Raw genomic sequence first — 17,038 nt, forward strand, 5'->3', positions numbered from 1 at the left:
GCTTTTATAGTCTCTTCATGATGTGTAATATCTGGTGGTCTCCATGGCATATTTCCCATAATGCGCTCCTGGAATTACTTTTTTTTTTTTTTTTTTTTTTTTTTGCGGTACGTGGGCCTCTCACTGTTGTGGCCTCTTCCTCTGTGGAACGCAGGCTCAGCGGCCATGGCTCACGGGCCCAGCCGCTCTGCGGCATGTGGGATCCTCCCGGACTGGGGCACTGTGTCCCCTGCATCGGCAGGCGGACACTCAACCACTGTGCCACCAGGGAAGCCCTTGAGTGCCCTTTTTGGCTTTTCTTTCCCTCTTTCTTATAGGAAATTCACAGCCTTAAGTAGGAGAGAGATTCTTTTCCTTTCCCACCTCCCAGTGTCAAAACGTTTAATTGTTTCACATTAGGCAAGCTTGTTGTATTATGTTTCTGCTGTGTTCTTTGCCCTTTAGCAAGTTTTAAATTGCAAAATATCTTTTTAATAATCCAAAGTATCCCACCAAACAGGTATTAAAAATAACTTTTAATTACAACACAGAGGCAGTGTCGTCTAGGCCATAAATCCTGTCTTCCCTTGCAGTTTCCAGCAGCTTCTGTAATTAGACAAGAAAACCTCCCACTGTGCTGAGCTACTGATTAATAAATGGAACCCATGCCTCTCCAGCCTCCACTCCTCCACCCCTGTTCCCAGTAGGAGATGCTGTTGAGAAGGTCCTGTCTGATTTCATGGCAGCTCTGCTGGACCCTATATCGGGGGGGGGCGTTTGGTGAAGATTGCTCTGCCTCTAACACTGCTGCCTCCCAGCGCCTCTGTCCTGTAGGGCCTGTGTCAACATGTCTGCTGTCATTCTCTTCCTGATAAGGGATCTAGCTGCCTCTGACTGTCTGGTTTGTGTGCCGGGCTCACAGGGAGACTTGGTGCCTGAGCTCCAAGTCTCAGGGTACAAAACTGTGGAATGAAATGGAAGGCAGGTGGTGGCTACTTATTTCAAGTGGGATCCCAGCCCTGTGTATGGAGCTAGTTTACTTGGCTAACACATATCTCTGAGCACATTCTGAAAGTCATTGGCTCTGACTAGGGCTCCTTTAGAGGTGCCACTGGTACTGTGTTTTTACTGATATTTATAGAACCAGAGTATTTTATTTTGTTTCCTTTTGGGAAAAAGGGAGCAAATTTAAAGTTATGCCTTTGATAATTAACCTCATTCTTACTCGTTTGCATCTCTCGTGTGTGTGACACACTCCATACCTTCGGGAGTTTTACTTGGCCAATTAGTAAAATAATACACATGCTTAGAATAACACAAATTATGGTCGTTCTAAGCAGGGGTGACTGTGGAAGGCTTCTGACATAGTCAGAAGGTAAACTTTGAAGGTGGGTAGGATTGAGGCGATTGAGAAAGAGACACAGACTAGAAACGGATTGTGACACGGGTAGAAAGTTGTTAGTTTCCTCTCCTTCCTTCCAGCTAGCAACCATTCAGTAAATACCAGTACAGTTCCGGAGCCTTGGAGGCAACGTGATTTTGTTTACTCTTCTCAGCATCTCAGAGAAGTGGTTTCACACAGGTTTTGTGACTTTAAGCATTTGGGATGGGGTGAGGCTTTGTTGCTGAGCTCAGCTGAAGACCTCCTCGTGCCAAGTAGAGAAGACATTGTGTTTGCTCTTTCTTTCTTGCTTCCACTTATAAATCATCCCAAATGGGTGAGCCTAGAAAAAAATGTGCAACCATTTTCCTAGATGTTCCTAAAGAGCTGACAGTTTCCTGGAGTACTTAATATCCTGTCTAATAAGGAAGTTCTTTATGACTGAGGGTCTGTTTCTTTGGCTGACCTGTGTGTTAGAAAACAAAAAAACTTGTTCCTCTGTGCATGTGGGTGCATATGCATTCCCTGCCCAGACACTGCGTTAGCCACAGTGGCTATAGATGTGGAATGAAGAACGCGGGCATCCTCCTTTATTTCCCCCAGAGGTTGGAGGGTCCTTTATATCTTGTCAAATAACCCACATATTTTTTTTTTTTTTTATTTGCCAGGTCTATAGCTTAGGGTGCCAAAAAGAAGGACAAGCACTTAAGTTCCTAGTCCGAGCTCATGGTCAACCCTTTATGGCTTTTTTTTGTCCTTTTCCTGATCCATGGCTGTACTGGCAGTCATCACAACCCTCCTGTCATAGCAGGAGTGGCTCTTGAGCTGTGAGAGAGGTCGTTTTAATAGGGTTCCAATACTAGTTGAGTGAAGTTTTTCTTTCTTCCTTTCTGCATTAAGACATGTGGTAGTTGCTCAGAAATGTTCTCCCTGGTGTGACTTTACTGCTTACTCTGGTGTCTTATTGCTAACTGATGTTTCTGACTGCTTACTGTTGTGTCTTACTGCTCACTGATAGATCTTCTGGTTGGCTATAAACTGCATCTAAATTGGGTACCATAGCAGTTGAAGAAGAATTCTCTAAATTTATTTTCTTTTTAGGGATGTGTGTGTGTGTGTGTGTGTGTGTGTCCCCTTTTTCTTTCTCTCTTTAGCTGTGTTCTATGTGGCTTTTATTGAAAATGGCTTGTCTTACCAAATTTATTATTGCTCTTGGGCTTTTTTATTATGTGAAAATGAATGTTCTCCTAGATAAATTTAGGTGGAAATGAACTTTATGAAAATCAAGAATCAGATTGAACTGCATGTTTTTTTTAAACATCTTTCTTAGTGTATAATTACTTTACAACGTTGTGTTAGTTTCTGCTGTATAACAAAGTGAATCAGCTATATGTATACATCTAACCCCATATCTCCTCCCTCTAGCGTCTCCCTCCCTCCCACCCTCCCTATCCCACCCCCCTAGGTGGTCACAAAGCACCGAGCTGATCTGCCTGTGCTACGTGGCTGCTTCCCACTAGCTGTCTATTTTACATTTGGTAGTGTATATATGTCCATGCCACTCTCTCACTTCGTCCCAGCTTACCCTTCCACCTCCCCGTGTCCTCAGGTCCATTCTCTACATCTGCATCTTTATTCCTGTCCTGCCCCTAGGTTCCAGAACTATTTATTTATTTATTAGATTCTATATACATATTAGCATACGGTATTTTTTTCTTTCTGACTTACTTCACTCTGTATGATAGACTCTAGGTCCATCCATCTCACTACAAATAACTCTATTTCCTTTCTTTTTATGGCTGAGTAATATTCCATTGTATATATGTGCCACATCTTCTTTATCCATTCATCTGCTGATGGACACTTAGGTTGCTTCCATGTCCTGGCTATTGTAAATAGAGCTGCAATGAACATTGTGGTACATGTCTTTTTTTGAATTACGGTTTTCTGAGGGTATATGCCCAGTAGTGGGATTACTGGGTCATATAGTAGTTCTAGTTTTAGTTTCGTACGGAACCTCCATACTGTTCTCCATAGAGGCTGTAATCAATTTACATTCCCACCAACAGTGCAAGAGGGTTCTCTTTTCTCCACACCCTCTCCAGCATTTACTATTTGTAGATTTTTTTTTGCGGTACGTGGGCCTCTCACTGTTGTGGCCTCTCCCGTTGTGGAGCACAGGCTCCGGACACTCAGGCTCAGCGGCCACGGCTCACGGGCCCAGCCGCTCCTCGGCATGTGGGATCTTCGCGGACCCGGGGCACGAACCCGTGTCCCCTGCATCGGCAGGCGGACTCTCAGCCACTGCGCCACCAGAGAAAGCCCTGTTTGTAGATTTTTTGATGATGGCCATTCTGACTGGTGTGAGATGATATCTCATTGTAGTTTTGATTTGCATTTCTCTAATGATTAGTGATGTTGAGCATTCTTTCATGTGTTTGTTGGCCATCTGTATATCTTCTTTGGAGAAATGTCTGTTTAGGTCTTCAGCCCATTTTTGGATTGGGTTGTTTGTTTTTTTTTATATTGAGCTGCATGAGCTGCTTGTATATTGGAGATTAATCCTTTGTCAGTTTCTTCGTTTGCAAATATTTTCTCCCATTATGAGGGTTGTCTTTTCGTCATGTTTATGGTTTCCTTTGCTGTGCAAAAGCTTTGAAGTTTCATTAAGTCCCCTTTGTTTATTTTTATTTCCATTTCTGTAGGAGTTGGACCAAAAAGGATCTTGCTGTGATTTATGTCAAAGAGTGTTCTTCCTATGTTTTCCTCTAAGAGTTTTATCGTGTCAGGCCTTACATTTAGGTCTTTAATCCATTTTGAATTTATTTTTGTGTATGGTGTTAGGAAGTGTTCTAATTTCATTCTTTTACACGTAGCTGTCCAGTTTTCCCAGCACCTCTTATTGAAGAGGCTGTCTTTTCTCCACTGTATATTCTTGCCTCCTTTATCAAAGATAAGGTGACCATATGTGCATGGGTTTATCTCTGGGCTTTCTATCCTTTTCCATTGATCTATATTTCTGTTTTTGTGCCAGTACCATACTGTCTTGATTACTATAGCTTTGTAGTATAGTCTGAAGTCAGGGAGCCTGATTCCTCCAGCTCCGTTTTTATTTCTCAAGATTGCTTTGGCTGTTCAGTGTCTTTTGTGTTTCCATACATATTGTGAAATTTTTTGTTCTACTTCTGTGAGAAATGCCTTTGGTAGTTTGATAGGGATTGCATTGAATCTGTAGATTGCTTTGAGTACTATAGTCATTTTCACAATGTTGATTCTTCCAATCCAAGAACATGGTATATCTCTCCATCTGTTGGTATCATCTTTAATTTCTTTCATTAATGTCTTATAGTTTTCTGCATACAGGTCTTTTGTCTCCCTAGATAGGTTTATTCCTAGGTATTTTATTCTTTTTGTTGCAGTGGTAAGTGGGAGTATTTCCTTAATTTCTCTTTCAGATTTTTCATCATTAGTGTATAGGAATGCAAGAGATTTCTGTGCATTAATTTTGTATCCTGCTACTTTACCAGACTCATTAATGAGCTCTAGTAGTTTTCTGGTAGCATCTTTAGGATTCTCTATGTATAATATCATGTCATCTGCAAACAGCTGACAGTTTTACTTCTTCTTTTCCAATTTGGATTAATTTTATTTCTTTTTCTTCTCTGATTGCTGTGGCAAAAACTTCCAAAACTATGTTGAATAATAGCAGTGAGAGTGGGCAACCTTGTCTTGTTCTTGATCTTAGAGGAAATGGTTTCAGTTTTCCACCATTGAGAATGACATTGGCTGTGGGTTTGTCATATATGGCCTTTATTATTTTGAGGTAGGTTCCTTCTATGCCTACTTTATGGAGAGTGTTTATAATAAATGGGTGTTGAATTTTGTTGAAAGCTTTTTTGCATCTATTGAGATTATCATATGTTTATTCTCCTTCAGATTGTTAATATGGTGTATCACACTGATTTGCGTATATTGAAGAACCCTTGCATTCCTGGGATAAACCCCACTTGATCATGGTGTACGATCCTTTTAATGTGCTGTTGGATTCTGTTTGCTAGTGTTTTATTGAGGATTTTTGCATCTATGTTCATTAGTGATATTGGCCTGTCGCTTTCTTTTTGTATGACATCTTTGGTTTTGGTATCAGGGTGATGGTGGCCTCGTAGAATGAGTTTGGGAGTGTTCCTCCCTCTGCTATAATTTGGAAGAGTTTGAGAAGGATAGGTGTTAGCTCTTCTCTAAATGTTTGATAGAATTTTCCTGTGAAGCCATCTGGTCCTGGGCTTTTGTTTGTTGGAAGAGTTTTAATCACAGTTTCAATTTCAGTGCATGAGATTGGTCTGTTTATGTTATCTATTTCTTCTTGATTCAGTATCAGAAGGTTGTGCAGTTTCTAAGAATTTGTCCTTTTCTTCCAGGTTGTCCATTTTATTGGCATACACTTGCTTGTAGTAATCTCTTATGATCCTTTGTATTTCTGCAGTGTCAGTTGTTACTTCTCCTTTTCATTTCTAATTCTGTGGATTTGAGTCTTCTCCCTTTTTTTTCTTGATGAGTCTGGCTAATGGTTTATCAGTTTTGTTTATCTTCTCAAAGAAACAGCTTTTAGTTTTATTGATCTTTGCTGTTTTTTCCTTCATTTCTTTTTCATTTATTTCTGATCTGAGCTTTATGATTTCTTCCTTCTGCTAACTTTGGGGGTTTTTTGTTCTTCTTTCTCTAATTGCTTTAGGCGTAAGGTTAGGTTGTTTATTTGAGATGTTTCTTGAGATAGGATTGTATTGCTATAAACTACTCTCTTTGAACTACTTCTGCTGTATCCCTTAGGTTTTGGGTCATCATGTGTTCATTGTCATTTGTTTCTAGGTATCTTTTGATTTCCTCTTTGATTTCTTCAGTGATCTGTTGGTTCTTTAGTGACATATTGTTTAGCCTCCGTGTGTTTGCAGTTCTTAGAGTGTTTTTCCTGTAATTGATATCTAGTCTCATAGTGTTGTGTTCGGAAAAGATACTTGATACGATTTCAAGTTTTCAGAGTTTACCAAGGCTTGATTTGTGACCCAATGAACTGCATTTCTGAGCTCTGTTTATCTTACGGAAGAGGACAGTGAATCAAAGAAATGAAAAAAAAAAATAGATTGAAAAGAACAAAAACCACGTTTTAACCAATTATGATTTCTCCAGGCTTAATCCCTGAAGGGACTTGAGTGTGCCTTTTTCAAAATTATTTATTTTCGGAATGATACTTTGATTTTTTTGAAAGACCGATTCTGCTGTTCTCTAGAGTTGTGATATTAAATTATGAAGTGGAGTGAGTAGGATGGGGTCTGCACTTCTTGGCCATGTACTGACATGGGGGAAAGGTAAAAAGCTACAGGTGTGTGATGTGACAGTGCTGGCCTCCTGAGGACAGTCGGTGTCTGCTTTTATCCTCGTTTTGTCCACTGTGTTGTTCAAAGCATGGCTGTTGAAGGTGTTTAATAAATACTGTCCACGTGGGTTGGATTATGCTGGAGGTGGGTGGCATTTGGTTTCACTTCTGCAAGGGTTTCTCCTTGTTGCTCCTCTTTTCCATTTATATGTATGAGGATTTGCTTGGAATTGGGACTTGGCATTCGTGGTCCTTTCTCGGACTTGAGCAGCAGACACTGCCTAAGAAATAGGAGTTTTTGTCGGTCGTGACTGAGCTTCCCATGGGTGATTTGGTGCTGTGGAGCCTTCCTAGAATGTGATGGTTCCAACTGTAGATTGTAATATTTGAGGGGAATGGGGATATTGTGCAGCTCTCTGTGGTGTGGGGGAGGGGAGGGAGGAACGTGGGCGCATGTGTGTTTGCAAATTTATTCATTTATACTCTCAAGAACTTCTTGTCATTCAGCAGCAGCTGAATAACTGGCCAACATTGATGGTTCACTACAAGGCTGAACATCATGATAGCATCCCCTTCTGTTTTGATTGCTTACAATTGCAAGGTGAATTGGGAAACAGAGCACAACCCAAGAGGATGCTTTGTGTTATTGAGTTCAAACTGAACATGAGGCAACCCTGCATTTTCCACACGTCAGTTTCAGCGTGTAACATATTCTCGTATTTGGGGTTGAAGTGCAGTGTATTTGAACTTGGGTATTGTTCTCAATAAAAGAACCATAATTGTTATTCTTAGCATTGGAAAATTGATAATGAAAAATGTCCCTGCTGAGTCCCAGGGCCTGTATTTGGAAGTGCAGTTTCCCCCCTTTGGCGCTGCTAATGGACCTTGAAATGAAGTTGCCCCTGTGCTGACTCCTTGCTTGTGTCCTCAAGTTTTCAGATGCGTTGGTGTGGCACCTGAAGTGTCCCAGCCCCACCCAGACAGGAGCTTAGCAGGTGACTTTCCCAGGGTCAGGTATTGGCCTGTCAGTGGCACCCCAGATGCTGCCCGAGAGACAGGAGAGAGGTGAGACTGCAGGGGGCTTTTTAAAAATTATTATTATTAATCTGAGCAAGAAACAAATGAGTTCCTTCTATCTATGTGTCCCTTTCTGTTTCATTCTTTGCAAAGGCAGCAATAAGTATTTGGCTGCTTGTGAGAAACAGTCCCTTTGGTATCTTCACAGAAAATGTATGCCATTGTTGGTGTGGTTTTCACTTTGTGTGGTCAAGGGCACTTTTATTTTTATCACAAAGGAGGAGGAAGAGGAAGAAAATCCAGTTCAGAGGAGTGGTGCTGACCTGTGTGCCTGGGTATTTATAGCATTGAATCTCAACTGCCTGCAATTTTGTCGGCCAGGCAACGCTTGGCAATATCTGGAGACATTTCTTGGTTGTGACAACGGAGGAGGTGCTAGTGACATTTACTAGGTAGAGGCCAGGGATGCCGCTAAACGGCTTGCGGTGCACAGGCCAGCCCCACAGCAGAGAATTATCTAGCCCCAAATGTCAGTTGCGCGCAGTGGTTCAGAAGCCCTGATCTATAAAGTATTGTTGGAAACTGGTTTTCCCACTTATGATCAATGCAGAATGATGTTTGAGACATTGAGGCTTCCTGATCAGCCAGCTGGGATCTTCGGTCTCCTTCCCCTTTCCGAGCAAGGCTGTTTGCAAACCTCCCAGTCATCACCGCTTCTGGCTTTGCAACTGGTCTTTGAAAGCTTTAAGAGATTTTATAAACTCCCAGAACACTCTTCTGGAGTTCTGACCTTAAGAAACCTCTTTCCTGGACACAAACCAGTAAAATTTTGGCAATCTGCATTTTACTCTGGCTTATGTAGAAGGTAATTATTTCTTTTCATGAAAGAGCCACTAATTCAGAATAAGGATGGCAAAGTAGTTGGAGAGAGTGGATTTAAATTACCAGAATGTTTTAGAAGAGATTCCATTTTATTAATTTTTAAGCAGAGTATTTAATTATCGAGATATGAGCAAGTAAATAAGTTAAGGAAAATGAGAGGTCCCCAAAGATCTACTTCACAGCGTGAAATACCCTCCAGACCTTATCTGGAGGAACATCAAAGGAGATGAGACTGGAAAGGTGGGTTGGGGGATCTGTGAAGAGTTTTCAGTGTAACACTAAGGAGTTTCTATTTTGTTCTGTAGGCAGTGACAGCTGATGAGGGTTTGAAGCAGGAGGATGATTAGATGAGGTCTGTATTTTCAGAGGAAAAATAATGGCCATGTGGACGCAGGATGCTTGCGAAGGGGATCACACTGAGCCAGATGAGAGTTTAGTTGACTCGTGTAGAAGGATTGAAAGCCATGTGCGTGAGGCCAGGGAGAAGGGGAGGATTTGAGACCCACGTGGGTGGAGCTCATGTGCCGGGGATGCTGGTGGACCGTGGGAGGGGGCGAGGGAGGGGCCGTCATATGATTCCCAAGGATGGAGCTTGAAAGATGACTGGGGTGGTGCTTTTATGGAGGAGGCAAGCCAGCAAAGGCAGGAGTTGGGGAGGACAGTAGCCATGTGTTAATGTGGATTTAAGGAGTGTAAATTGCCTTGCCGCAAGTCATTTGTTTAGGAATATCAGTTTAAAGGAAGTTGGAACATTGATTCTCAGGAGATGAGGGGCAGTGAAAGGCACTGTTTGTAGAGCTACGCTGCCCAGGTTCAAATCCAGGCTCCACCACTTCATACCTGTGTGACCTTGGGTGTGTTGCTTAACCTTCCAATGCCTGCGTTGCCTCTTCTGTAAAATGGGGGAGATAATAGTAGTGCCCATTTCATGGGGGTTGTTTATGAGGATTAAGTGAGATCAGTATACTACGTAGAAACGTGCCTGGTGCAAAGTCAGCACTAAATGAGCATTTGTTAATTACAGTTTAAAGGCTACACATTTAGAATATTGATATAAGAATGAAAATTGGATTGACTAATTATTATTAATATTTATATGCAATATAATATTGACTAGTTATTGATAGCACCATGGTGAAACTAATATTTCTATAGTGTTTTCTGGATTAGAAAATAGTTTCGTACATGTATATTACTTCTTTTGAGTGCCTTAAACTTGAAGTTCCCAAATTGACCTTTTTGTCAGTACGTGGAGACCTTTATTATCAATATTAGAGGCTTAACGGGAATTCCACGTATTTGTCAGTAATCTCTTGGTTGCAAGAGGCAAAAATACTCAAACAGAAATGGAATTTGGGGCCCATGTAATTGGAGAGTTCAGAAGATGAGGCTGAGCTTGTGTTGCTAGATACAGACACAGGAACCGTCTCCAAGAACCTCAGCGGTACTGCCGTGGGCATTGGCTTCATTCTTAGGCCATCTTCCCAGGGTGGTGGCAGAAGTAGCCGCAGGAGGCTCTGGGTTTCTGGCAACACCCTTTGGGAGCTTTCTGTTGGCTTGGCTTGCAGTGTGAGCCTCTCCATAACCCAGTGACAGTGCCCAGTGACCTCCTGATTGGCTAGGCCTGTATCACGTAGGTCACCCCGAGATTTCATGATGGGGGAGGGTCCCTAAAGAGATTCCAAGCAAGCAGATAAAAGAGATAAAGTGATCAGAGACCCTCATCACATTATGGTTTGGATTTCCAGAGTCATCCTAAGCCTGACTCCAACTTTTCTTTCCAGGAGAGTTCAGAGGGCAAAGCTTCTGGAACGCTAACATTTCTGCCCCCATCTTATTTATTTATTTATTTATTTGCGGTACGCGGGCCTCTCACTGCTGTGGCCTCTCCCGTTGCAGAGCACAGGCTCCGGACGCACAGGCCCAGCGGCCATGGCTCACGGGCCCAGCCGCTCTGCGGCATGTGCGATCTTCCCAGACTGGGGCACGAACCCGTGTCCCCTGCACCGGCAGGCGGTCTCTCGACCACTGCGCCACCACGGAAGCCCTCTGCCCCCATTTCAAATGCTGCTGTGGCTGAGTGTGCCCCAGCCCTGCCAGGAACTAGCCCAGCCCACAGCATGCTGTTCATGTATGCCCTGACGCATTGCCATGTTTTTGTCCTCAGCCTGGAATGCCCTCCATTTTTCTGGCTTACCCTTATTTATCATCTGTTCCAAGACTCACCTGAAGCACTCTCTCCAATAAGAAGCCTTCCTTGATGTCCTTCGTACCCCAGAGGTTTCCGGTGCCCTTGCTTTATGTTCCCATGACTGCTGTGTGCATCTTTGGACCTTTCACAGCCAGGCTCTAAGCTCTTCAAAGGCATGGACCAAGTCCCCTACATTTTTCTTTTCATCCCAATACCTAGCTGGGAGCCTGGCAGATAGCAGGTTCTCCATAAGTGTTTGTCCAGCTGAACGCATGCTTCCCTCTCCTGGCCACACAGCAGGGCAGCCACTGTCCTGAAACCTCTAGCACAACCGTGAAAGCCACACGCTCAGTTCTGCATTGCAGTGTCTGCTGCTCGCCTGCTTTGGTAGTTTCCTAAATATTTTAGGAATTCCTGAAAGCACCTAGGAAGTTGACTGCTACGTTGATCAAAAGGGAAATGCCTTTTTTTGCTTTCCTACGCCTTCTGAAAACTAAGCTTCCATAATAAGATAATTTACTTTGTTATTTCTTCACGGCTAATTGTAAAAATGTAAGTAGGATTAAAAAAAAATTCTCACCAGCTACACTCTATTAGGGATTGCTCTGAATGAAGAGTTCTTGCAGAAAAGAGGCAGGGGCCCCACCAATCTCAATGCCTTTGGACTCATTACTGATCCTGCAAGGAATCCGTGGCTGTTTTCATTTGAAAAAGTGAGAGTGAGTATCCCTCTAGGGGACGCTGTGCTTCCCCAGCTGTGTGAGGGGAGCCATCAGGAAGAACAGCCTTTAGGAATGTGCATGGTGGTGTTGGCCTTGGGAACTTGTGTGGGCGTTAGTGTTATTTGTGAAAATGCCTCCGCGCGGGGTGCTTCTGTGGATCGGAGATAGGACATACTGAAATTAGACGTGTTTGTTTTAATCAGAAGGCGACAGATCCCACTTGCTCTAATTTGGCTTTAATGAGGTATGTGTATACAGTTGTGCTATCAGCTTATATACGGTATTGATTCAAAAGACATTCCACAGTGACAGCTCAGCATATGCTTTCCTGAAGACATTCCTCTTTCTTCGCCGTTTCATCCTCTACCTGTTTGCATTGACACGTTCTTTCAATAGAAGCGTTCTAGAGCCTGAGATTTTAAAAATTCAGAAATATCTTAGAATGAAAGCTGTTTAGATGGAAGCAGGGAACTGTCTGTGTCTCCACGTTGTTGAAGAGGAATCTTAGGTTCAGAGGCTTTTGGGGTTTTGAGGAATTTTCTTTCTTTCTTTTTTTTTTTTTTTTTTTTGCGGTACACGGGCCTCTCACCGTTGTGGCCTCTCCCGTTGCGGAGCGCAGGCTCAGCGGCCATGGCTCACGGGCCCAGCCGCTCCGCGGCATGTGGGATCTTCCCGGACCGGGGCATGAACCCGTGTCCCCTGCATCGGCAGGCGGACTCTCAACCACTGCGCCACCGGGGAAGCCCGAGGAATTTTCTTTTAAGCTGTGCTTTTGGCTTTGCATATCCCTAGCTTCTAAAATTAGGCGGCCTCAATGAAAATCAGTTGCTAGTTTGTTTTTCCCATCCTCACTGGATCTCAGAAAAAGAAGAGATGGAGCATATATGGTAAAGGTGGTCTGAAGTTCTTGGCTGAGTTTAGAAATGAAGGAAAGAGGTGTTCAATTCGATAACATGAGGAAGAGAGTTTGAGCTGCCCCACAGTTCGGCCTGCAGACATCATCTCCTGGTGGTCTCCTTTTCCTGTCCCTCCTTTGCTTTTGGACATCAGGCACATCTCACATGCATGATCACAGCCCCCGAGTCCATTTATGTCAGACTGAGGGCCTGTAGCATCAGCAGGGCCAGCCTCGGGGCTCCCGTCGGAGGTCGACAGAGGGTGCATTTTGATGTGCCTTGTCAGAGGTGACCAGCTACGCTCTGAACTGCTTTTTTTTTTTTTTTTTTTTAATTTATTTTATTGTCATTATAGTTGATTTGCAATGTTGTGTTAATTTCTGCTGTACAGCAAAGTGATTCTGTTAGACATATATGTACATTCTTGTTCTTTTCCATTATGGTTTGTGACAGAATATTGAATATAGTTCCCTGTGCTATACAGTAGGACCTTGTTGTTTATCCATCCTCTATATAATGGTTTGTATCTGCTAATCCCAAACTCCCAGACCTTCCCTCCCTCTCCCTTCCTCCCCCTTGGCAACCACAAGTCTTGAACCGCTTTTAAGCTGTCTTGATGTTTCATGTTGGTGAACTTTTCAAGTCAACATCTACAGTGGGGACTTCCTCTCTACTTGGATGCAGCTGGAGATGGGCTCTTGAAATGGAAGAACCGTGGTGAACATCAAGTGAAGGGCTTGAGCTAATGCTTGCCCTGTCTGGCGGGTGTGATCTAACAGCAGCCATAGGTTCTGGCTCAGACTCTGAGCCCTGACTGCCTGGGCTCAAATCCCCACTCTGCCACCTTCTAGCCATGTGTCCTTGGAGAATCCCAGTCAGCTTCCTCATCAGTACTCTGGGATTAAAGTACCTGGGCTGTGGTGCTATGGTGATGACTGTGAGTTAATACATGGAAAACAAAAAATAAGAGCTCAGTAAGTTTTGGCCACTGGGACATGCACTTCTTTTTTTTTTTTGCGGTACGCGGGCCTCTCACTGTTGTGGCCTCTCCCGTTGTGGAACACAGGCTCCGGACGCGCAGGCTTAGCGGCCATGGCTCACGGGCCCAGCCGCTCCGCAGCATGTGGGATCCTCCCGGACCGGGGCACGAACCCATGTCCCCTGCATCTGCAGGTGGACTCTCAACCACTGCGCCACCAGGGAAGCCCGGGACATGCACTTCTTAAGGATGCAGCTCAGGCTTCGACCTGTGACCAGGCGTGTAGCAGATGATCAGTGCTTGTGAGTGTGTAAACTACCCAGTTCTGATGCTGTATTTCCTAGAGGAAACTGGACCTGGGGAAAGGGACTCCTGGAAGCTCTTGGCACTCACAGGCTGGACCATTGGTATCAGATAATCTTAAGCAGAACTCCCAGCCCCCCTTACTTACCCGCTGTTGGCGTTTTGTCACTATCGCTGAGCCTCAGCTTCATTGTGCAAGAGAGATAGTGATACCAACGTTCTGCCCAAGAGCGGTGAGGGTGTGTGAGATAAAGGTGTGCTGAGAGCCTGCACCACGTCTTGTTGCCACATACCGGCAGACCCCGCCCTTTGTGGTTAGTACCCTGTTAGAAGGGAGGGGCCCGAAGATAATACAGCAAGCACTGATGTGCCCTTTATACACCCAGCACTGCCTGGATGGTGCCAGGCCTTGTATCAGGCAGTGGGGACGCAGCCGGGTCAGAAGCTCGGGCTCCTGCTGGGAACGTAGGGCTCGTCGTGTAGCGGAGGAGAAGGAAGCCAGGATCAGCAATGCTCAGAGTACCTTCCTTGACCTTCAACCTCGAGCTTCTTTCACTCTAGTCTGGGAGGACCTGTTGGCTCTGCCTGGGAAATGACCTTCAAACTCTGTAGCCATCTGGGGATAGGGCTTGGAATAACCTACAGGATTTGGCACAGAAGGAATGTCCGCTGTCCCACGGTGGTTGTCATATGGGCTTTGTGACAGCAAACTCAAGCATTCTGGAAACTGTGCCTGACCCCTCGCTACACCATCTCACTCCAAAGCAGGGTGGGGAGTTCCTGTGCTGTAGAGGTCAGCTCTCAAGGGAAGGCAGTCATTAACCTGTCTAAACTTTATGCTAATAGAACTTTCTCAATAATTGCTCTCATTAAGTATTAAGTTAATAGGAGCAGTACACATTATAGCGAGATGAGCTGAAGAGCGGAGTAAATATTTAAGACTTTATTTCAAGGTGCAGTTGGCTTGGGGTAAAGAGAAGATGAGTAAAAGCTGAATCTGATGGTATCCGAGATGGAGATACAGTGGACCACTTGGCTGCGGTTCCGGTGGTTTCTCTTCAGTGGCGCTCCTGAGCTGAGGTCTGGGGCCGCCCATGGGTATCCTCCAGAGGACTGTTATGACCTCCGTTCTCTCCTTCCATTTCTGGCCCCCGTGAGACGGAGTAACGTGGTGACGAGGAGAAACTGCCTAACTGCCTTCCCTGCACTCCCAGGAACGCTCGGAGGGCTAGGCAGAGGCTCTGGCACACATGTCTGGGCCAGGTGGGGGGGACCGCTGTTCACTGAAGACAGGGCCATTAGCAGCTGAGTTGGCCAGCAAAGCCTGTGATGAGTGCCTGCCCGTGGCTGGCCATGCTGACCTGTCATCTGAGGGCACCAGGGGATTCGCTTAGCGTGGTTTTCATGCCTCCAGGCTACCAGTGACCAAAAGCAGCCATGATCTCCATGTTTGAGTTTATGTAATAAGAGGTGGTATTCTCTAAAGGAAGGGCTTTGTAAATAGAACTTGACTTCTGTATTACAAAAAAGGATAACATTTGCCTGCTAGAAATTTAGAAATTACAGCTAAGCACGAAGATGAAAGTACAAAGCAGCAGTTATTCTGTCACCCAGAGAGTGATTGATTTGCTGCTTTCCTAGCAGATACTGGAAGCATGTGTTCTGTGCCAGGTACTTTCTAGGTGCTGGAGATAGAGGGGTGAGCAAAACCAAGTGTCTTCTTTCCTGGAGATTACAGCCCAGCAGTGAAAGCAGATAATCAACAAATACCCAAGCATATACTATGCCCAGTGGTGATAAATGCTATAGGAAACTACGAAGCAGAATGAGGAGACAGCAGGGAAGCGGGGACTGCTTCAGGTTTGGGTGGGTTGGCAGGGCAAACCTCTCTGAAGAAGTGACATCGATGGAGACCCAGATGGGTGAGGAAGGAAGCCATGAGGCCATCTGGGGAAGGTTGGTCCACACACACGGATCGCTTGCACATTCTTCCTGGGTGTATTCAAGAAACACTACTGCACCCTTTTAATCTTTTGCTGCAGAAGATGGTCTATTAGAACCCCAAAAGAGAACATTTACTACCAAACTATATCACTTGTGATTGATGCTAGACTCAGGCCGGGTATTTGAGAGATGGTATCGGAACCATGGCCAAGTATTGTGTTAATGCAGTGGTTCGGTGTGTGATGATCCTAAGTGTGTATAGCAGCCAAGAGTACAGGCTCCATGCTCAGGCTGCTGGCATTTAAATCTGACTTCCACCTGTGGCTCTGGCTAAGTCATTTAGAGAGATCAAGTCTCAGTTTCCTCATCTGTACTGCAGAAATCAGTTCATGGGGACCTTGTGAGGACCTGTGAGAAAGTGTGTACGAAGGGCTGGGAAACAGAAAGTGCTCAGAAAACACTGGTGATTATTATAACGATCAACAAGTGGTTTTGGCAAATGGTAGGTGACTTTGTTCCATAGACGTTTTAGCCAAATTTAACAAGCTTCAAAAGTTGTATTAAAGGGTCGGGGAGGGATGGATTGGGAGTTTGGGATTAGCAGATGCAAACTATTATTTATAGAATGTATAAACAACAAGGTCTTACTGTATAGCACAGGGAACTATATTCAATATCCTGTGATAAACCATAATGGAAAAGAATATGAAAAATGATGTATATACATGTATAACTGAATCACTTTGCTGTACAGTAGAAATTAACACAAATTGTAAATGAGCTATACTTTGATGAAATAAATTTTTTAAAACTTGTATTTAAGGCACCAAAGTGAGGGCAAATTCTATTCGTTTGCCAAGTAGGCTAGATATAATCAAGTCTTTAGCAGAAGGGTCACACATTTGGGGTAGGGTTGGGCTTTTGGTCAGGAAGTGGAGATCAACTTCTTGTCTGCTTTTGCCTGTCTCTCTTCAGATTTAAAACCATTGTTGAAGAATGTAGTGTTTGTTTTTCAGAAACCATTTCGGATTTGGGGATGTGGGTGTGTGACAGCAAGTCTTCAGAAGGCCACAGTGAAATCATCATTGGTCCTATATGGTATTTGTGTGCCTTGACCTACATTGGGTTCTTGCTTTCAGCTTAATGCTTCCTGAAAGACGGTACTTGGATTAGAAGTCATCAGGGTTTATCTGGGTCCAAGATGCAGATTTTCTCACTGGTTCAGTCATCTCCTCTGCTCCCCTTGACTCAAGATGAAATCTTGGACACACGGAGTCATGAGGTGAAAGTCTGGCCCTGCTTCCCAGGCTCCACAAGAAACTCTTCTACAGGTGACATTCAGTCTCTGCCTACTCTGTCCTTGGTCTCCGAAG

The 17,038-nt window shown here is 44.2% G+C and overlaps 1 protein-coding gene across 1 annotated transcript in view; it reads left to right on the forward strand.

Annotated features, from left to right (window-relative positions):
- The window catches only part of MGAT5 (alpha-1,6-mannosylglycoprotein 6-beta-N-acetylglucosaminyltransferase), a 224,544-nt gene that overhangs the window by 15,492 nt on the left and 192,014 nt on the right, over positions 1–17,038 (forward strand). The gene's annotated exons all lie outside the window — the stretch shown is intronic.

Source organism: Phocoena phocoena, chromosome 7 (genome assembly GCF_963924675.1).
Source record: "Phocoena phocoena chromosome 7, mPhoPho1.1, whole genome shotgun sequence".
Taxonomy (NCBI): Eukaryota; Metazoa; Chordata; class Mammalia; order Artiodactyla; family Phocoenidae; genus Phocoena; species Phocoena phocoena.